Source organism: Ovis canadensis, chromosome 18 (genome assembly GCF_042477335.2).
Source record: "Ovis canadensis isolate MfBH-ARS-UI-01 breed Bighorn chromosome 18, ARS-UI_OviCan_v2, whole genome shotgun sequence".
Lineage (NCBI taxonomy): Eukaryota > Metazoa > Chordata > Mammalia > Artiodactyla > Bovidae > Ovis > Ovis canadensis.
The window spans coordinates 65,602,174-65,625,332 of NC_091262.1; positions in this window are offsets into that span (position 1 = coordinate 65,602,174).

The following is a 23,159-nucleotide window of genomic DNA, read 5'->3' on the forward strand; positions in this document are numbered from 1 at the left end:
AAAAGAATCCCTCAAGTTGAAAGTTGGTATTTGGAAAGTTCTACTTAGGAAACTTTACCGGTAGTCCCAAATTTGAGATGATAATTTTCCAAAATTTAGTTTTATTGTCGCTGATGTCATTTCCTCATATGCATTTTGTTTGTAATTTATTATGGTATATTTAAAATACATATAAAATTATAGAATGATAATGAACCTCCTTGTATAAGAAGTGGCCAACTCTTGGTCAATCTCTTGTCCTTTCCACCCCTCCCCTCCGACTCCAAATCCTCAACTGAATTACTTTGGAGATTGCAAGCATCATATAATCTAACCTGAATTATTTTAGTATGCTTCCAAAAATGAAAACAAACAAACGGAAACGTACATAGTACCTTTTCACACTTTACAAATCAACATCTCTTTATTTAAATTTGTTATTATTCTAAATATCCTGGTTATCTAATAAATGTTCAATAGTTGATTTGTTCAAATTATGACCCAAATTTCACACACTGAATTTATTAAATGTCTCTTAAATTTTCATCTCCATTTTCTTGATAAATGAGTAATGAATTGTTTTATGTAAACAACTATTACCCGAGAAATAGAATATCAACTGGACACAAGAATCATCCTTTCATCATCCTTTTAAGTCTTCCTCTAAAAAGTAAGACTTTCTGTTTTGATTTCTGTAGAAATCTGTTTTGATTTCTACCACAATAGATAAATTCTGCACATCTAAACAATTTCTGTAAGGTATATTTCAAGGAGAGAACCACTGTGTAATAGCATATGTATGTATTAAAGTTTAATATATATTGCCAAGGATTTTTTCAAAGTGGTTGTAACAAATTGTATTGCCAGTAGCAGTACATGAAACATTCAGTTTCTCCATAGGCTCAACAATACTTGATTTTTACCACTTTAAAAATTTGTCCTTATAGTGGGAGATGGCAATGGCAACCCACTGCAGTACTCTTGCCTGGAAAATCCCATGGATGGAGGAGGCTGGTAGGCTGCAGTCCATGGGGTCGCTAGGAGTCGGACACGACTGAGCGACTTCACTTTCACTTTCCACTTTCATGCATTGGAGAAGGCAATGGCAACCCACTGCAGTGTTCTTGCCTGGAGAATCCCAGAGACGGGGGAGCCTGGTGGGCTGCCGTCCCTGGGGTCGCACAGCGTCGGACACGACTGAAGCGACTTAGCAGCGGCAGCAGCAGTGGGTAAGAGTGTCACGTTGTGGTTTAATGTATATCTCTCTGATCTCTGCTGTTGCTGCTGCCGCTGCTAAGTCGCTTCAGTCATGCCCGACGCTGTGCGACCCCAGAGACGGCAGCCCACCAGGCTTCCCTGTCCCTGGGAATCGCTAATGATCTCTAATAAAGTTAGCCATTTAGATATTCTCCTGCCCTGTTAGTCTTTTGCATATTTGCTTAGTTTGAAGCTTTCATTGGCCATGTGTATTGCAGAAGACTACTCCCACACTGTGCTTGCTTTTTCATTCTTGGAGGGATCTTTTTTGACTAACAGAGAAATGTATAAGTTAAATAGTCCAAATTATGGATGCCATTTCTTATTGCAAATAAATTTTGCATCATGTTTAAATGAACTTTTCTCTCCTTAAGAAAGTACTCATCATTATCTTCTGGAAGATTAATTTTATAATCTTTCATGTTTAAAGCATCATCTAGAATTTATTTAATATGGCATAAAGTATAATTTAAGCTTTATTTTTATACATATGGATATCTAATTAAATCAGGATTAGTTGAAAATAATTGTCTCTGCTCTGTAGCATCAGTTTATGTACAAATGAGTTGACTATTTGTGTGTTTTATTTCAGGATTCTATATTTTGTGTTAGTCTTTCTGCCCCTCCTTTTATTATTACAGCACATTTTTACCTGGTGTCATTTCACAATAGCACTAGATTTCTGATATGTGGTTTCTCCAACTGTGACTTTTCAAAAGTTTCCTTGGCCCTACTTGGCTTTTTTCTTTTCAATGTGTACATTAGAATTATATTGTCATTTTCACTAAAATAACCCAGAACATTATCAATATCTTGATGGGATCACACTGAATCTATATATTCATACAGAAAGAAGTGATAGCTTGACACACTGTTTCTTTAAATACATGAGCATGGCTTATTCCCTACTTAGATTCAGATTTTCTTTAATCTCAACAATATAAAAATTTCTTTTTAAAGTTTTAGAATGTACTTCATTAGTTATTATCTATCATTGTGGCAAACTATTTCATGAAAATCATGACGGTTGAACATCCTTATTTCTTTTATGATCTCACAAAGATAGCTTTCAGATATTTCAGAAATAAGTGATACTTGCTCTAAGTTCTTTGTAGATTTTTTAAAAGAGACTAATTTCCTTTATATTATTGGTCAGATTAAAGTTTTTAAAATCATAAATAGAAACTTATTAGCAAATAATTCTTAAGTAATCAGAAAATTCTATTATTACAATGCAATATTACAATCATAAATATTAAATAAATTAAGCCTTCCTAAATAAAATATAATTTCATCAAGATGTATTATGTATTTGATGTTTTGCTGGATTCAGATTGCTTATTTTGGGTTTAGGATACTTATTTTTGTTTATGATCATAAGACATGCTTGCTACAATCTTTGTTATATTGTTTTCCAATTGCTATCTTTAGGATTTAATGTGAGATTTATGCTGGGAGTGTTCGTTCATATCCCAAGATGTGGAAACAATCTATATTTCTGTCAGTGAATAAATGGATAAAGAAAATGCAAAATTTATATACACACATATACAGAATATTATTCACACTTAAAAAGGAAATCCAGTAATATGTGACAATATGAGTGAACAAGGAAGATATTATCCTAAGCAAAAGAACCTAGCTATGGAAGAAAAAACACTATGATTCTAGTCATATACAGTATCTAATATAGTCATTTATAGACACAGAGAGTAAGTGGTAATTGTCAAGGTCTGGGATAAGTGGGATGTGGGTGTTGCTATAGAGTGGGTATAAAGTTTCAGTTATGTAAGATGAATACATTCTAGAGATCGACACAATGGCAAATAGATGGGGAAAGAGTGGAAACAGTGACAGACTTTATTTTTGGGGGCTCCAAAATCACTGCAGATGGTGACTGTAGTCATGAAATAAAAAGACACTTACTCCTTGGAAGAAAAGTTATGACCAACATAGACAACATATTCAAAAGCAGAAGGATTACTTACTTTGCCAACAAAGGTCCGTCTAGTCAAGGCTATGGTTTTTCCAGTAGTCATGTATGGATATAAGAGTTGGACTATAAAGAAAGTTAGGGCCAAAGAATTGATGCTTTTAAACTGTGGTGCTGGAGAAGACTCTTGAAGTCCCTGGGACTTCAAGGATATCCAACCAGTCTGTCCTAAAGGAAATCAGTCCTGAATTTCATTGGAAGGACCCACGCTGAAGCTGAAACTCCAATACTTTGGCTACCTGATGAAAAGAACTGATTCATTTGAAAAGACCCTGATGCTAGGAAAGATTGAAGGCGGGAGGAGAAGGGGATGACAGAGGATGAGATGGTTGGATGGCATCACCGACTCAATGGACACGGGTTTGGGTGGACTCCGGTGATGGACTTTGGTGATGGACAGGGAGGCCTGGCGTGCTGCAGTTCATGGGGTGGCAAAGGAGTCGGACATGATTGAGCGACTGAACTGAACTGACAGAATGTTTTGCATATAATGAACAGATATTTAAATGCACAATACAGTGTTGTTAAGATGGTAGATCTTATATTGTATTTTTATAACACAGTAAAAAAGTTTGCACAGACAGTGCAAATGCAGACACGGACATATACGCTTACACATGTAAAACTAGTGAACTCAGACTAATATCATTGATTGTACTATTGTCGATTTGAATTGTTAACTGAGATAATTTTGCTCCGTGGATTTAAATATTCTAATATCAGAATGTGTTACCACCAATTTCAAAATTATATTTTGTAGGTATCCACATATTCACCTCTATGTGTGTGTAGCTGTATATCATTCAACTGCCCCTTCATCTGGGCCATTTTACATATGCCATTTAGGTAATGAGCTAGAAGCATAGTTATGAGTATGATCACTCTTAGATTTGTGAAACTTTTAGTCTTTTACTAGTTGAAACTCAATTTAAAATTTCTGGCTTTAGGATAATTATTTCTTAAACTGATCTAACAAGATTTTTGCTGAAGACACGATAGGGTAGTAAGATACTAGGAGTGAGAGGATGAAGAATTTGCCCATATAAAACTAGGCTGGATTTTAGCTGAATGGACCTAGCAGAATTATAGCTAAAATTGGATTAATAGGCCAGGGTCATAAGTCAAAGGTGAGGTCTAGTCAAAAACTAGGGACTCAAAGGTTTCTGACTAAAAGAGTGGTATTTGTCAACTCTGAGATGGACATTCTTGTGCCAAGTTTATTAGGGAGAGCGTTTATAACCAATATCTGTGAAGAGGAAGAAGCAGAATTGGGAAAAGAAAGAAGGTACCATCACAAGTGAGACACAGCTCTTCACCTGCAGAACTTTGAAGGCCTGCATTTACATGTAGAATTTTCCTGGATATGGAATGAGGGGGCCAGGCCTTTATACTTTCCCCTCTCCCAGTATTGGATTCAGGCTGTCCTGAGCATGGATCATGAGCTGGGTAAGGCAGATCTCTTCACTGGATCCCACTTGGGCTGTCAACCCACAGAACTCTTAGTATCTGGTCAAAACCATCCTTAATCCAGGGAGATTAGGGGAAGAAAAACAGCATTTGTTGCAGCTAAGACCTCTGGTACTCCATTTCCTTCCTTCCTCGGGATTGTGAATTGAAGACAGTGAAACATGGAGAGAGCAAACTCTCTTCTGATGATTGGGATACCATCAGTTTGAAATGTGAGCTTCGAGGAAGATAGTGCTCTTCTCTTGTTGCTGTTATTTAGTCACTAAGTCACATCTGACTCTTTGTGACCCCATGGACTCTAGCCCACCAGTCTCCTCTGTCCATGGGATTTTGCAGGCAAGAACAAAAGAGTAGGCTGTCATTTCCTTCTCCAGGGGATCTTCCCAACCCAGGGATCAAACCCATGTGTCCCACTTGGCAGGCAGATTCTTTACTACTGAGCTACCAGGGAAGCCAGTTTTTAATGGTTATTTAAAAATATATTTTTTTTCTTTCCCCTCTACCTTTGTTGGTAGGTTTTGAGGATTTTTTTTTAAATTCTATTTCTTCAACAGTACACAGCTTTCAGAATATTTTGTTTACTGTAGATTATATAAGTAATTATACCATTATTATTATTATTTCTGCTAAATCTCACTTTGAGAGAAATTTGAGTTTCTGACTTACTTTTTAATTTCTGAGTATCGATTCTAGTACTTAAAACTGCTGAATAGACTCACCAGTCTATGTTCGATGCAGGATACAGGATGCTTGGTGCTGGTGCACGGGGATGATCCAGAGAGATGATATGGAGTGGGAGGTGGGAGGGGTGTTCAGGATTGGGAACTCATGTACACCCGTGGCGGATTCATGTCAACGTATGGCAAAACCAATACAGCGTTGTAAAGTAAAATAAAGTAAAAATAAAAATTAAAAAAAAACCCTGCTAATATATATTTATTGAATAAGTAAATATATGTATTTCTTCTGAGAAGTTCAGAGCTACAGCGGTATTGATCTTTGTTCCATATCTTCAGGCTAGAAAATAGACAAGTGGTAGTGAAATATCTAGTAAATTAATCACTAGAAATATAATAAACTATTGGGCATTGAAACACCTTGATGCTATGCAAATCGGTATATATTCACCTTCATATCAACAAATCAGAATCTTAAACTGAGTAGGTACATGTGAACTAAAGCAGATATCAACTCTTGTGAATCTCAATATGTTTTAGGTCCCCACAGGTTGGATTTATATATTCTTCAAATGTGTAAAATGTACCAAATAAATTAATATTGCATAATCATTTAAACTAATGTTTTTAAATATTGTACATTCTTTATGATTTATTTAATGATTCACAAGAAAACAACATTTTCGTATTTTTCCTCAGAGCCAATAATCATATCAACTTATTAATGTAGCTAAAAGTGAGAACCACATGGGCTTTTTCTATATTTAAATTTTTATTTAAAACCAGTATAAATTTTATGCATTTACATTATCTATTATATTTCTAAATAATATCTTATTTATTATAATTTTATAATAGTATATTAGTTTCAGGTGTATCCGTTTAAAGTTATTACAAAATAATGGCTATATTTTGCTGTAGGGTATATCTTTGATTGGAGAAGGCAATGGCAGCCCATTCCAGTACTCTTGCCTGGAAAATCCCATGGTCAGAGAGCCTGGTAGGCTGCAGTCCATGGGATCGCTAGGAGTCGGACATGACTGAGCAACTTCACTTTCACTTTTCACTTTCATGCATTGGAGAAGGAAATGGCAACCCACTCCAGTATTCTCGCCTGATGAGTCTCAGGGACAGGGAAGCCTGGTGGGCTGCCGTCTGTGGGGTCGCACAGAGTTGGACACGACTGAAGTGACTTAACTTAGTAGCATATCTTTGATGCTTATTTATTCTCTATATAGTAGGTTATATCCCTAATTTCCATAACCCTACCTTTCTTCTACCCTCTTCTCTCTTCCCACTGTTAACCACTAGTTTGTTCTTTATATCTGTGACTGTTTCTATTTATTATTTTCATTCATTTGTTTTAGTTTTTAGATTCTAGATATAAATAACACAAGAATTTTTGTGTGACTTATTTCAGTAAACCTGATATGCTCTAGACATTACTTAGCCAACAAAGATCTGTCTAGTCAAGCCTATGGTTTTTCCAGTAGTCATGTATGGATGTGAAAGTTGGACTATGAAGAAAGCTGAGCACCTAAGAATTGATGCTTTTGAACTGTGGTGTTGGAGAAGACTCTTGAGAGTCCCTTGGACTGCAAGGAGATCCAACCAGTCCTTTCTGAAGGAGATCAGTGTTCTTTGGAAGGAATGATGCTAAAGCTGAAACTCCAATACTTTGCCCACCTCATGCAAAGAGTTGACTCATTGGAAAAGACTCCGATGCTGGGAGGGATTGGGGGCAGGAGGAGAAGGGGACAACAGAGGATGAGATGGCTGGATGGCATCACCGACTCGATGGATGTGAGTTGCGTAAACTCCGGGAGCTGGTGATGGACAGGGAGGCCTGGCATGGTGCTGTTCATGGGGTTGCAAAGAGTCAGACACGACTGAGAGACTGAACTGAACTGAACTGAATATGCTCTAGGTCCATCTACATAGTGGCAAATGGCAGAATTTCATTCTTGTTTTGTGGTTGAGTAATATTGTGTGTGTGTTTATGTTTGTATGTATAGATAGCATTATCTTTTTCCATATCTGATGATGGACACTTAGTTGCTTCCATACCTGACAATTGTAAATAACACTACAATGAACATTGGAGTGCATGTATTTTTTCAAATCCATGTTTTTTTTTGGGGGGTGTGCATACACAACAGTGAAATTTCTGGATCATGTGGTAGTTCTATTTTTAGTTTTGTCAAGAACTTTCATACTGTTTTCCATAGTGGTTTTACCAATTTACATTCTCACAGTATACAAGGTTTCCCCTTTTTCCACATCCTTGCCAATATTTGCTGTTTGTAGACTTTTTGATGATAGCCAGTCTGACAGGTGTGAGGTAACATCTCATTGTGATTTTGATTTGCATTTCTTTGGAAATTAATGATGAATTTTTTTTTAATGTGCCTGTTGGCCATCTGAATGTCTTCTTTGGAAGCATGTCAAGTCTTCTGCTCATTTTTAAATTAGGTTATTTTTAAAACTGAATTGTAAGATCTATTTATGTATTTTAGAAATTAACCCCTTATCATTTTCTGCCATACAGTGGGTTGTCTTTTTATTTTGTCAATTGTTTCCTTTGCTGTGGGAAAAAAAAAGTTTGATTAGATCTCATTTGTTTATTTTTGCTTTTATTTCATTTGCCTTAGGAGACAAATCCAAAAAATACCGCTGCAATTTATGGCAAAGTGTTCTGCCCATGTTTTCTTCTAGTTTTATGGGTTTATATCTTACATTAAGCATTTAAACAATTTTGAGTTTACTTTTTAAATGATATGAAAGAAAGTTCTAGTTTAATTCTTTTATGAGTATCTATCCAGTTTTCCCAACACAACTTGTTGAAGAGATTGTCTTTTCTCCATTGTATATCCTTTCAACCTTTGTTGTAGATTAATTGACCTTAGGTATGTGGCTTTATTTCTGGGCTCTCTACTCTGTTCCATTAATCTATAAGTCTTTTGTGAATATGTGTGTCAATATCATGCTATTTTGATGAGTTTTGTGAAAGATTCTGAAGTCAGGGAGCATAATACCTTCAGCTTTGTCTTTTTTCCTCAACGTTGCTTTCACAATGGGGCTCTTTTGTGGTTCCATATAATCTGAGTTTCATTTGTTCTAGTTCTGTGAAGAGTAGGTGGATGTTTTGACAGGTATCACATTCAATCTGTAAACTGCTTTGGGTAGTATGGACATTTTGACAATATTGATTCATCAAAACCAATCATTCAGGATATTATTCCATTTTTTGGTATCATCTTCATTTCCTTTGTCAATTCTTTATAGTTTTCAGACTTTAGGGCTTACGTCCTTGGTTAAGCTTATTCCTGGGTATTTTATTCTTTTTGATGTGACTTTAAATGAGGTTATTTTCTTACTTTCTTTGATAGTTTATCATTAGTGTATAGAAAAGCAAGATTTCTGCATATTAGTCTTGTATTCTGCAATTTTATTAATTCACTTACTTTAATAGTTTTTTGGTGGAGACTTTTAGGGTTTTATACTTATTGATAGTATCAAGTCACCTACAAACAGTGACAAGCTTACTTTTTCCCTTCAAATTTGGATTCCTTTTATTGCTTTAGTTTGTCTGATATCTATGGCTAGGACTTCCAATTCTATGTTAAGTGGAAGTGGTGAGGGTGGACATAATTGCTTTGTTCTTGGATTTAGAGCAAAGTTTTTTAACTTTTCGTTGTTGAGTATGTTAGCTGTGGGTTTGTTATAAATGGCCTTTATTGTGATTTGCTCTCTTATATCCACTTTAAAGAGGGTTTTTTTTCAGTCATGAACAGTTGTTGAATTTTGTGTAATGCTTTTTCTGCATGTATCTATTGAGATGATCATAACATTTTTATCTTTCCTTTTGTTAACATGCTGTATTACATTGACTTGTGAGTGTTAAATCATCCTGGCATCCCTGAATCAATACCACTTGCTCATGGTATATATTTTTATATATTGTTGAATTCAGTTTGGTAACATTTTATTGAGAATTTTTGCATCTATATTTGTCAGAAATATTGACCTGTAACTTTCTTTCTTTGCAGTATCTTTGTCTGGTTTTGATATCAAGGTAAAAGAATAATTTGGGAGTGTTTCATCTTACGTTTTTTGAATGTGTTGAGAGTTTAGGTAGAAGCTCTTTTTATATGTGAAGTAGAATTTCTCTGTGAAGCTATCCAGCCCTGCACTTTGGTTTATTGAGAACTTTTTTTTAATTACATATTCAATTTCACTATTAATGATTAGTCTATTCAAATTGTCTGTTTCATTCTGATTCAGTATTAGAAGGTTGTATCTTTCTAGAAATTTGTTCATTTCTTCTAAGTTGTCCAATTTGTCGGCATATAATTGTAGCATTCTCTAATGATTTCTTATTTCTCTGTGATACTGTTTGTTTCTCCTCTTTTACTTCTTGTTTTGTTTATTTGGGTCCTTTCTCTTTTTATCTTGATGAGCCTGGCTAAAGGCTTATCAATTTTAACTGTTCAGAAAAGCAGCTCTTCATTTTATTAATCTTTTCTATTTTTTTGGTCTCCATTTTATTTCATTTTCTCCATGATCTTTATTATTTCCTTCTTTCTTCTGACTCAGGGCTTTTGTTGTTGTTGTTGTTGTTGCTTTTAATTCATTTAGATGGTCGTTTAAGTTATTTGAGATTTTTCATATTTCTCTGAGTGGGCCTGTATTTCTTTAAACTTCTCTCTTAGAACTGCTTTTGCTCTTTCCATAAATTCTAAAAAGTTATGTATCCATTTTAATTTGTCTCAATGTATTATATGATTTCTTCTTTATTTCTTCACAACCCACTCTTTTTGTAAGGAGCATGTTATTTATTATCCAAGTGTTTGTGCTTTCCCCACATGCCTTCCCATATTTGATTTCTAGTCTTATACTGTTGTGGTTTAAAACAAAAATTAAAAAACTTGATGTAGTTTCTATCATCTTAAATTTGTTGAGACTGTTTCACGGTCTAGCATGTAATCTGTCCTGGAGAATGTTACATGTGCTCTTGAAGAATGTGTATTTTGCTCTTTTTGGATGGAAGGTCCTATAGGTTTCCATTAAGGCCAACTTGTCTAATGTATCATTTAAGACCACTGCTTTCTTATTGAGCTTCTGTCTGGATAAGCTCTCCATTGTTGTAAGTGGGGTGTTTAAGTCACTTGCTATTATTGTATTAGTGCTAATTTATCCTATGATGTCTGTTAATATGCTTTGTATATTTAGGTATTCCTGTATTAGGTGCCTATGTGTTAATGAGAGTTACATCCTCTTCTTGTTTTGATCCTTTTATCATCATATAATGACATTCCTTGTCTTTTGTTATGACCTTTGCTATAAAGTGTGCTTTAGATGAGTATCATTACCCTCACTTTCTTATCATTCTTATTTCCATAAAATATCTTTTTCCATCACTCGGGCATTGGTTTTTAGGTTTGATAGGAAAAATTAATTTTTGTAATTTTTGCTGGTTATGTAGACTTGGCACTGAGGATAGCATATTAAATTCATAGTAAAACTAATGTTTTCAAATGGACACACATCACCTCTGTCTTATATTCCCAGAAAATGTATTTTAAGGAAAGCGGAGAGTCACATTAATACATATTTGCTTTTACTTCATTTATTGCAGTATACAAGGTGAGATATTTTTTAAGTATCTGTACATGTATTTCTGCCAATATTCATTTGCTGAGGAACTGAGCAAGTTGATACAAGGATTTTTACCTAGACCAAAGTACCTGAGTATCGTGACCAATTCACTCCACATATTATGTGTTATTGGAAATAAAAAACATCATTAAAATATAACCACTCTTATTTTATATATGCATTTTTCTTTTAAAACTTATCACCAGTTACTACTTTGGAGATCTAAAAAAAAAAAATATATCTCTCAAGGAAAACCAACTTAGCATTCATAGTTTACTAAAAGTCTTAAGGTTTACACCCACATAAATTATGGGCTTGAAGTGATAATGATGTGCCAAAAGAGTTGTAACAAACATAACACTCTGATGTGGAATCTTGACAATGGGGAGGCTATGCATATGAGGGGTAATTGGTATGTGGGAAGTCACTGAACTTCACCTGAGTTTTGCTGTGAACCTAACACTGATCTAGAAAAAATATTTTAAAATAGGAGATGGTATTCTAGTTATCATCTTTGGAGTTAGTTTATTTTCAGTATGAGTAATAAAATCCTGAGGGCTTAGATGGTTGTAAAGATAATAGGAGAAGTACTAAAATACCTTAGGCACCTTGATAACTTTTAAATGCTAATGACAACCCTTTCTGTTACCTTGGAATTCATTCTTACTAAAATTCTACATCCAGCAATATAAAGCTGGATCTGCAAACACAAAATATGAAACAAAAATGATGCAAACTATGAAAATAACTTTATTCTTTCCTTCAGCTTTTTTTCTACATAGTGGGAAAAGAGGTAGAAACTTATCTAGCCTTACAAAAAAGTAGAATATTTAACAGACTGCACAGAAGGCTAGAGATAAATCCACTCTATTCCTACACTATCTCTGTAAAATCTCAGAGAAACAGTGTTATCTCTGGGGTTGTTAGTATTTGCATGAACAGATTCCATAATGTTTTTCGCCTGAAGCTTTGATACTGATTTATAATTTTTAACTTCTGAAGACCTGGAGTGATACTGACAAGTTTATAAAAAGGGAAGTTAAAAATAGCCCTTATTGTATTATCTAATTGGGAAATTTTTATGTGTTTGACCTGAAATAAAATAGAGTGCCAGGTATGTCTTCAGCAAAGATTGTTTCATTTAGGATCAGCAGAGAGTTGCAGTTTGGGATCTTCTACCAGGATGAGCCACATGCAAATTCCCATGCAGTTAGGGAAAGGGAACTCTTATAAAGGGGGAAAGGAAGTTGGGAGGGTTACAGTAAACCAAGGATTCTCTGCTTCTCATCGGCTGTGTGTGTGTGTGCACTTAGACACTCAGCCGTGTCTGACTCTACGTGACCTCATGGACTGTAGTTTTAGTACTAAAACTAAAATAGTATGAATGCAGTGCCCAAATATAAATTACTAAGCATTTTATTTTCTCCTTATATTTGCTGTAGTACTTCTTTATAATTATATGAAAATGTTGTATTGCAGTAACTGAACTTTTTTGTCTAGGAACATACATTAACAAATACAAAAATAAGTAAACATGAATTCTGTTTTTAAGGCATTTTCCTACTAGTGGGAAAGGATATAATGTTTGGGATAACTAATATGGAGTGTGTAGTGACAACACACACAAAAGAGACATACTCTCTGTGTCCAGGTGTCATGCAGTTCCTAAGCAGCAACTTGGTGGAAGCTGCAGGGTTGGCTCACCACACTTCTATAGATTTGGCTTAGAAAGGAAAATATGCTCAAATGAATTTATATAGTTTATTACTTGTGGCACAACAGGTAGTATGACATTTTCGTTTGCATTGTTTCTCTAGTCCCCAAGCTCCACTGAGACAAAGTAGGTGGATTCTGTGCACGCTATAGGTCTGTATCACAAATGAAGATCACTGAGTTTAGGAAAGCCCAAATCTCATAAGAGGGCTTCTAGGAAACTTAAGCCGTCCCCTCTGGAAAGAGACATTATTTTTCGCTTTTCTGTAGGTTATAAACAAATCTTCAGAGAGGGGGAAGAGAAAGTTCTTTATCTTTACTAACCTTGACTATCTCTAAGAATGGAGTTGTTTTTCTGGTAAGCCTGAGCAAACTGACTGTTAATTCCTAGTTGTACAGAAATGTAAGAGATTTGTGGAGAATTATGTCTCAAAATAGGACAATTCTGGACAGACTCTACAGAAGAAAGAAAAACTAAAACTTGAGGCTTGTGAAAGAAGATGAAGGGTACACATGTGCGCATGCTCAGTCACTCAGTCATGTGCGACTCTTTGTGACCCCATGGGCTGTAGCCCACCAGGCTCCTCCGTCCTTGGGATTTCCCAGGCAAGAATGGAGTGGTTTGCATTTCCCACTCCAGGGAATCTTCCCGACTCATGAGTTGAACCCATGTCTCCTGTATTGCAGGCAGATTCTTTACCACTGAGCCACATGGGAAGCCCAAAGGGTACACACATTCCACCTAAAACAGAGTAATAATTTTGGGTGTGACTGGAATATAGACACAATGCCTTGGCTGATTATGTTGAAAAGACATCCAGCCATAGCACTGTAGGACACACTGAGACTAAATATTAATAGTTTAGAGTTGGCCCTAAGGCTGATAGAGGGTCTTTGAGTGCTTTGACATGAAGGCGTAAGTAGAATTGCTTTAAAGAATGTAACTATTTGGAAGTACGGCTAGTAGGAGGAAGTGCAAAGCTAATGCTGCGATTTCTTCACAAGCTTTGACCAAAATATAAGGAAACATTGTGCCAAAGTAAGTCCTTCAGGTCATATATTCTTTCTCTCATCTTGATTTTTCCCTATTCTTACTTTTTTCTAAAACAAGTTTGTTGTTTTTCCATCGCTCAGCCCTGCCCGACTCTCTGTGACCCTTGGACTGTAGCACACCACTGTTGCCTGGAGTTTGCTCAGATGCACGCCCATTGAGTCAGTGGTGCTATCTAACCATCTCATCCTCTGTCATCCTCTTCTCCATTTTACTACTTCCTTTATTTTCCAAAAATTTTATGCTATATGCTACAAGTCCTATATTTAATAAATCAAATTTCCACTACAGTTCAGTCACTCCCAAGGGTCCTTTACCTCACATGTCTATCATTTCTGCCTCAGTCTTCTCGAGGGTGACTTGGATTTCTCACACAGAGCGTGGAAGTAGAGACTACATCCATCTAGCCCACAGTACTATTTATTTATTTATTTTTTAGTTTTTTATTTTTTTAATTTTAAAATATTTAATTCTTACAGGCATTCCCAAACATGAACCCGCCCTCCCACCTCCCTCCCCATAACATCTCTGTGGGTCATCCCCATGCACCAGCCCCAAGCATGCTGTATCCTGCATCAGACATAGACTGGCGATTCAATTCTTACATGATAGTATACATGATAGAATGCCATTCTCCCAAATCATCCCACCCTCTCCCTCTCCCTCTGAGTCCAAAAGTCCGTTATACACATCTGTGTCTCTTTCCCTGTCTTGCATACAGGGTCGTCATTGCCATCTTTTTAAATTCTACATATATGTGTTAGTATACTGTATTGCTGTTTTTCTTTCTGGCTTACTTCACTCTGTATAATCGGCTCCAGTTTCATCCATCTCATCAGAACTGATTCAAATGAATTCTTTTTTATGGCTGAGTAATACTCCATTGTGTATATGTACCACAGCTTTCTTATCCATTCATCTGCTGATGGACATCTAGGTTGTTTCCATGTCCTGGCTATTATAAACAGTGCTGCGATGAACATTGGGGTACATGTGTCTCTTTCAATTCTGGTTTCCTCGGTGTGTATGCCCAGCAGTGGGATTGCTGGGTCATAAGGTAGTTCTATTTGCAATTTTTTAAGGAATCTCCACACTGTTCTCCATAGTGGCTGTACTAGTTTGCATTCCCACCAACAGTGTAGGAGGGTTCCCTTTTCTCCACACCCTCTCCAGCATTTATTGCTTGTAGATTTTTGGATTGCAGCCATTCTGACTGGTGTGAAGTGGTACCTCATTGTGGTTTTGATTTGCATTTCTCTAATAATGAGTGATGTTGAGCATCTTTTCATGTGTTTGTTAGCCATTTGTATGTCTTCTTTGGAGAAATGTCTATTTAGTTCTTTGGCCCATTTTTTGATTGGGTCGTTTATTTTTCTGGAATTGAGCTGCATAAGTTGTTTGTATATTTTTGAGATTAGTTGTTTGTCAGTTGCTTCATTTGCTATTATTTTCTCCCATTCAGAAGGCTGTCTTTTCACCTTGCTTATATTTTCCTTTGTTGTGCAGAAGCTTTTAATTTTAATTAGATCCCATTTGTTTATTTTTGCTTTTTTTCCAGAATTCTGGGAGGTGGATCATAGAGGATCCTGCTGTGATTTATGTCTGAGAGTGTTTTGCCTATGTTCTCCTCTAGGAGTTTTATAGTTTCTGGTCTTACATTTAGATCTTTAATCCATTTTGAGTTTATTTTTGTGTGCGGTGTTAGGAAGTGATCTAGTTTCATTCTTTTACAAGTGGTTGACCAGTTTTCCCAACATCACTTGTTAAAGAGATTGTCTTTACTCCATTGTATATTCTTGCCTCCTTTGTCAAAGATAAGGTGTCCATATGTGTGTGGATTTATCTCTGGACTTTCCATTTTGTTCCACTGATCTATATGTCTGTCTTTGTGCCAGTACCATACTGTTTTGATGACTGTGGCTTTGTAGTAGAGCCTGAAGTCAGGCAAGTTGATTCCTCCAGTTCCATTCTTATTTCTCAAGATTGCTTTGGCAATTCGAGGTTTTTTTGTATTTCCATACAAATCTTGAAATTATTTGTTCTAGTTCTGTGAAAAATACGGCTGGTAGCTTGATAGGGATTGCATTGAATTTGTAAATTGCTTTGGGTAGTATACTCATTTTCACTATATTGATTCTTCCGATCCATGAACATGGTATATTTCTCCATCTATTAGTGTCCTCTTTGATTTCTTTCATCAGTGTTTTATAGTTTTCTATATATAGGTCTTTAGTTTCTTTAGGTAGATATATTCCTAAGTATTTTATTCTTTTCGTTGCAATGGTGAATGGAATTGTTTCCTTAATTTCTTTTTCTACTTTCTCATTATTCATGTATAGGAATGCAAGGGATTTCTGTGTGTTGATTTTATATCCTGCAACTTTAGTATATTCATTGATTAGCTCTAGTAATTTTCTGGTGGAGTCTTTAGGGTTTTCCATGTAGAGGATCATGTCATCTGCAAACTATTTTTATATTACATATATTATGTTCTTGTAAGAATTTTTGTTATTCCTGGCATATAAAATTTGGCTATCAACTTTGTTGGCATGTGTAAATTTTTATATATTTATGGAAATTTTTGATATATAGTATAATTATACTTCTCTATCTCAAGTTGTAATATTGTCCCCATTGATTTGTATGCCCTTACAAAAACTCCTACAGCATTGGTAAATTCCAATTTTACTTATTTAAGTCCAAAACATTTCAGTTATACTTCATTCCAGCTACTCAAACACACAGTCATATTACCCAAACATAACAGCACCAACAGTTACCTATCTCCAGAGTAAGCCTGTCCAGCATAACAGCACCAATAGTTACTTATCTCCAGAGTAAGCCTGTCCAGCCTATTTGTTAACAGTCTACTTCAGTTGCACTTATTGTTTCATCATCCATCAACCACCACTTATCTGATGTCTTGACTTCCTCCCAATGTAAAGTGCCCTCCTCATCTGCAACTTCTTTTGAGGATATAAATGCCCCAACTCTATTTTCCCCTTACCCTTTCTTCATCTGCTGAGAAAGTTGATCAACTGTCTTTTAATATCCAGGTCTCTGAGTACTAAAGAAAATCATCCAAGTAAATACACCAGGGATGACTTCAATTCATTGCGATAAATTTCATCGAGATCCCAATCAATAATTTACAAAACCATTGATATTTAATTTAAAGCTCCATGGGATGTTATTTTTGAGGTCTTTGAACTAAGTCTAGCAAAATATCCATGAGATTCAGAAAACATTCTTTAATTCATTGAGTACTTGCAAATTGGAATAAGAGGGATTATCTCATATAAAAGCATAGTTCAACACAACATAATTCCTGAATATTTTGTATATTTATAGCAAGTATTCAATTCCATGGGTGGAGGAGCCAGGTAGGCTATAGTCCATGGGATTGAAAAGAGTTGGACACAGCTGAGCAACTAACACCTTCACTTTTCAAGAGTTCAAAGCCAGGTATTTCACAAATTGGTACCAAGACAACTTTAATTGTTTCAAATAGATTTCCTTGTTCTTTAGTATTTCTGAACATGGAAATTCTCAGTCCGTCACTTAATATTTATTCCTTGATGCATAATTTATTTATTTTAGATGTATTTTCTTTGAAATATGTTTCAACTATGTTTTATTTTCTTTGTGTTGTATGTGTTTCAGACTTGCTCTTATATTCATATACTATGTATACAAATTTAATGTATTTATTATATTTATCACTATGGCCTTTAAAATTATCATCACACTAGAAATGTCCACATTATTCTTTGTTGATAGTAAAATACTAGTGGACAGAATAGATGTTGAAAATATTCTTTGAAGTCCTTGTATTAACAGAAGACTATTTAATAACCTTTCAAAAATAATGATGATTTAATTATATTTTTAAAAATTCTCATCTTGCTGTTATGCTCGTCTTACATTCTTCTCATACTTGCGTACACAAACAAGCAATCTTTCTCTACAGCAAAAATTCTTTAGCAAGCCAACATAATACAAAGCATGTTTGCTTAAATTTTTTCTGATATGGTAAGAGATCAAGATAAATGCCTTCAGATCGATAAAATAGACCTTCAGGGACATATATGAAAGACATAGAAAGATTTTTCTTTAGATATTAGAATCATATTTGGATATGTGATGCTTAACACATTTTTTTCTTCCTTTCTTCAGTTGGATATTGAGTTTTAGTATGAATTGCTTACTTTTCACTTTCCTGCTTTGGAGAAGGAAATGGCAACCCACTCCAGTGTTCTTGCCTGGAGAATCCCAGGGATGGTGGAGCCTGGTGGGCTGCCGTCTATGGGGTCGCAGCTAAGTGACTTAGCAGCAGCTAAATTTGAAATTATTTTTTTTTTACTTTGCATATAAATTTAGCAATTTTATAAAGACAGCTTGGTGGAGGCAGAATATAGCATGGAAGAAATAAACTTTATTCTGTATTTAATCAGAGATAACCCAATATTATTCCTAAGTATCATCAACATCTGGAAGAAATATCAATTAAATTCTCTCATTCAGATATGTACAATTTATATAATTGACTAAAAGGAAAAAGAATGAGAAGCAAGAAGAGAAAAAAAATCTATTTATAACAATAAAGGGGAGAAAAATTACCATGTTTTAGAAAATTACTATATTTTGGAAATTTGGCCAGTGGTTTATACAAAAACATTCTTGACGACTCTAAACACCTCCCCACCCCGCCCCATTTTAAAGACTAAAGATTACATGATTAGTGCTTAAACAAAACTTATTAGTTAAGGAAAGAATCACTCTTTACATTTTCATACTAAAAGAAACTAGGGAAGAAGTTTACTTTTTTTCATTTTTTGAGACTAACTTGTTATTTCTGTTCTGTTCTACCTTCTCTGTTCAGTGCTCTGACTTGCCAGTGGTGCCAGGGTAGACCTTTATGTTACATACCCTGAGAAGTTCAGTACCTAATTACATAATCCATATTTCTCCTATTTCAATTTACAAGAAAGAAAGATGTGTTTGTTTGGCTTCCTAAATCTGCTGACCTTCATTAGACAAGTGTTTCCTTTTGGTGCAATAATACTCATAAATAAGCCTTAATTAATCTTAGCATTCTCTATATTCACACTCTTCAAAAAACTTTATTTTTTGGCTTCTAATTAGTATGAATTAATGAGGTTCTTGCTATAAAATTCATTCCAATTTTCTTGCTAATCAGAATTCACTCTTACCTACTATGATGGTATGGTCTGGTTGATTGAATATTCTATTCTCTGTGGTTTCTCCAATCACAGGTTAATTGACTCCTTTGCTTCAACTCCTCTGTTTGGAAATGGCTGTCATATTGCTTGTAATCCAGCTTTCTCACAGGAATGCTGTGAAGTATCATGAGGAAGGAACTAGCCCAGACAAATTAAAATTGAATGGAACTGAGGATTCAAGAATCTATGATTTGCACCTGGTCTTGCTAGTTAAGAAACATTGTAGAATAAACTATTTTTCTATGCCTAAATTGTTCTTCTTTAAAATATTGGAATTAAATTTTCTGTTACTCTTTTGGAAAGACTTAAGTACCACCTGTGAGAAAATAAATAAAAAAAGATAAATAATAGCCAACAGTAATAGTAAATAATATTTAAACACTGAAAGATGATTTTGGGAAGAAAAGAAAAAGGTGTGAGATGGAGAAGTTGAGAAGGAACATTGGCAAATCCTCCTGTTCAAGAGGGATAGGATAGAGCCTGGGACTCATTTTCCTGCAACAGTTGTAGGCACATTATAGTAAAAATCCAAACTAAGAAGTAAGATGTGGAAACAGCTGGCAGTGTGAGTGTGTGAAAATGTAGAATAGAATAAGCAGAAAGCTGATCTTTCTCATGATTCCTAAGCTATCTGTTGATTTTCTTCTAACCAAAGAGGTGGAAAAGATAACTTGAGAAAGAAAAATAGCCATACAGGGAGAACATATAAGTCACTAGAACATCTAAAGGCAATCCTTTATCTGACCACATTCAGGGGAAATAATAACAAGTGAACCTCTGGATGATTTGATGGATATTAGTAATGCCTTCACAAGTGCTTAGGTATGGGAGAACATGCTGAAAATTCTAGAAATGTATGGATATATTTAAAAGAAGTATTGGAAGAAACATGATTGAATTCAAGAAATACAGTATTGTATTTTTCTTTTTTATTCCAGGCTATCTGTATTGGCTTAATATTATCAAGGAGGATGAAAGTAAAGTATCTTAACATATTTAGAATTTTGTCACTTCCTCTGATGACAACTTCCTATTTAAAGAGATCAACTTCATTGCTATTCATGAGATTTCCAGTGTGATTATTTGAATATGAAATAAGGCTGAATATAATAAAGTTATTAATATCTCATAATTAATTATATTTTTTGGAGTAAAGAAAGCCTATCACAAGTATATTTGTGGCGTGAGAGCAGCTATGAATACATAGAGTCAAATGAATATTCTTTATACTTATGTATATCTGTGTCTAATGAAGATACACCAAAGAGATTTTTATATCAGCATAAATTTGTGGCTTTGAAAAACAGAGAAAACAAATATATGATCACTAAATCATAGGTTAATTTGAAAGTCATAGATTTGTATCAAAATTGATGAAAAGAACTACTTAAAATAAATATGAATATTTTTTATTCTTAAAACTCCATTCTTTAACAAACCCTTAAGTTTTTTCCTCCTGTTTAATAGGGGTGAAATTATCCACAATTTAATGTTGTTGTTTGGTAAAATGTTCTCAGTACAGCAATTTTAAACCACTATGCTTATTAAAATTTCATTTTAATTTTCAAATTTAATTTGGTAACCATTCAGTGAAATGTATCCAACTCTTATACTCTTACCATTCATTTTCCCAAGCATTTTCTCTTCTCCTGATTATTCCTGACCCTCAAGCCCCAGAAGGATTCTTGCAATGAGGATAATAAAATAGTGGAAGAAACTTCTTAACTAAGATGATGGTTCATGGAAGAATCAGGGACTTGTGTGGCTTTTGAGGGACATTACTTTGCTTTTCCAGCTGCTGGAGGTGTTACCTATTCGGTTTCCATACTGATGATAGTGGCTATAGGGATACATATTCTGTCTTCGCTGAATATATTTAGCATTGCTTTCTCAGGCAAATGCCTAGCAAGTCCTAAAACTCTTCCTTCTTAGCTAATGTCTTCTTCTTTTCCATTGAATTATCAGGGATTGTTTCTCTTTCTCTCTTTGAGCCATGAGGGACCAGAATGGTAATGTTCTTTCAAGAGTAGCAAGCCTCTTACATTCTGAAATCTCTATAGGAAGAATGAGCCAGCTCTTGTTCAAGTGAAAAAGTGAGTGTTAGTTGCTCAGTAGTGTCCAACTCTTTGTGACTCCATGGACTGTAGCCTGCCAGGCTCCTCTCTCCATGGACTTCTTTGGACAGAGCCCAGAAGGCTTCAGTGGGGTGGGGAGCCATTCCCTTCTCCAAGGGATTTTCCTGACCCAGGGATCAGACCCACGTCTCCTGCATTGCAGGCATATTCTTTACCATCTGAGCCCGCAGGTATTACTCCCAAATTCCAGGAGTAATTTGTAATAGAAATAGTAATTTGTAATAGTGATTTCTGTGAATCACTATTTTTATCACCAGATAGGCAAACAGAATCAAAGAGAAACTATTTTAAAAATCCCAGAACTTTGGTGGTGGTTCATTTTAGTCGCTAAGTCTGTTCTTGTGTCTGTTCTTGTGTTCCCATGGACTATAACCTGCCAGACTCCTCTGTCTGTTGGATTCTCCAGGTAAGAATACTGGAGTGGGCTGCCATTTCCTCCTCCAAAGGAAACAACCAGGAATTGAACCTGGGTCTCCTGCTTTGAAGGCAGACTTACTACCAACTGAGCTAGGAGGGAAGCCCAGAGTGCTAATACCCAGAAATTTTACTGTATCCATTGTGGTGGATAGGCTCAAAGGTGGTCCCCAGTAGAAGGTAGTAGCACCTTCTACTGCTTGGTCTTGAAGTTCATGTGAAATTCTCTCACCCTGAGCTTTGATAGGACCTGTCAGTTCAGTCACTCAGGTGTGTCCGACCCTTTGTGACCTCATGGACTGCAGCGCATCAAGCTTTTCTGTCCATCAACAACTCCCAGAGCTTGATCAAACTCACATTCACTGAGTCAGTGATGTCATCCAACCATCCCATCCTCTGTCATCCTCTTCTCCTCCTGCTTTCAATCTTTCCCAGTGTCAGGGTCTTTTCCAGAGAATCAGTTTTTTCATCAGGTGGCCAAAGTATTGGAGTTTCAGCATCAGTTTTCCCAATGAATATTTATGACTTATTTCTTTTAGGATTGACTAGTTTGATCTCCTTGCAGTCCAAGGGACTGTCAAGAGTCTTCTCCAACACCACAGTTCAAAAGCATCAATTCTTCGGTGCTTAGCTTTCTTTATAGTCCAACTCTCACATCCATACATGACTACTGGAAAACCATAGCTTTGACTAGACAGACCTTTGTTGATAAAGTAATGTGTCTGCTTTTTAATATGCTGTCTAGGTTGGTCAGAGCTTTTCTTTCAAGGAGCAAGCATCTTTTAATTATTTTATGGCTACAGTCACAATCTGCAGTAATTTTGGAGCCCCCCAAAATAAATTCTCTCACTGTTTCCACTGTTTCCCCATCTATTTCCCATGAAGTGATGGGACCAGATGCCATGATCTTCATTTTCTGAATGTTGAATTTTAAGCAAAGTTTTTCACTCTTCTCCTTCACTTTCATCAAGAGGCCCTTTAGTTCCTAGTTGCTTTCTGCCAGAAGGGTAGTGTCATTTGCCTATCTGAGGTTATTGATGCTTCTGTTGGCATTCTAGATTCCAGCTTGTGCTTCATCCAGCCCAGCATTTCTCATGATGTACTCTGCATATAAGTTAAATAAGCAAGATGACAATAAACAGCCTTAATGTACTCCTTTCCTGATTTGGGACCAGTCTATTGTTCCATGTCCAGTTCTAACTATAAGTTCTTCACCTGCATGCAGATATCTCAGAAGGCAGGTAAGGTGGTATTCCCGTCTCTTGAAGAATTTTTCATAGTTTGTTGAGATAACACAGCATAGTCAATGAAGAAGAATTAGATGTTTTTTCTGAAATTCTCTTGCTTTTTCTATGATCCAATGTATGTTGGCAATTTGATCTCTGGTTTCCCTGCCTTTTCTAAATCCAGCTTGAACATCTGTAAGTTCTTAGTTTACACACGTTGAAACCTAGCTTAGATAATTTTGAGCATTACTTTGCTAATGTGTGAGATGAATGCAACTCTCCAGTAGTTTGAACATTCTTTGGCATTGCCTTTTTTGGGATTAAAATGAAAACTGCCTTTTCCAGT